Here is an 849-nt window from a genome sequence, read left to right on the forward strand (position 1 = left end):
ATCATATCACATGGGACTACAATAGGCATTTTTTCCTTAATTTCAGAAGGGACATAAAGCATAAGTATTTCCAAAAGTGTTCTCTTCGTTAGTGAAGCATGTTCTTCCACACATAAGCAACTTTTAGCATATATGATACAATCCGCAATAAAAGCGTCAATAGCCTCTCCTACATCAGATTTTTCTTTCACACTAAATAATTCATTCATTAATTGAAAATGTTCATATTTAGTAATAAAGATATTTTTAGCTAATTCAACTTGGAATTGTAAAAGATTAATTATTTTCTCATCATCTTTTATTTTGAGTAAATTCTCTTCATATCTAGCGGGTAATACATGTGCGACTACCGTGCTTATTTCTTCTTTGGAATAACCTTGAAAACGCGCTGCAAATTCCAATGATTTGAACCATCTGAAATAACCTCTTATTGATTCTGTATCAAATCTTGGTAAATGTTAAGGTACTTTAACTTTTGTTGAATCATTCCCATTCTTAATTTTAAATATATAAGATTCTCTTAGAGATGTTATTTCTTCAAAAACATTTAATCCAAGATCCCCTATTTCTTTCATCTTGGACTGCTAATCAAATGGGTTCTGTTTGCGCCGGTTTCGATTTTCCTGCCGTTGTCGCCAATTGGTTTATTGATTGCCTGTTTAATGACTTTGCTAGAGTATTAAGCAAACAAATTAATAAAGAGCATGTATAACTAAGTATACGTTTATGTATATATGTTCGTTTTATTATATATATATATATATATACTGTTTTCTTATGATGCATAATATTTAATTGAAGTTAAATTTTACTGCATCTTTTAATAAACCTATTAACAGTTATAAATGA

Source organism: Plasmodium relictum (genome assembly GCF_900005765.1).
Source record: "Plasmodium relictum strain SGS1 genome assembly, contig: PRELSG_99_v1_2, whole genome shotgun sequence".
Lineage (NCBI taxonomy): Eukaryota > Apicomplexa > Aconoidasida > Haemosporida > Plasmodiidae > Plasmodium > Plasmodium relictum.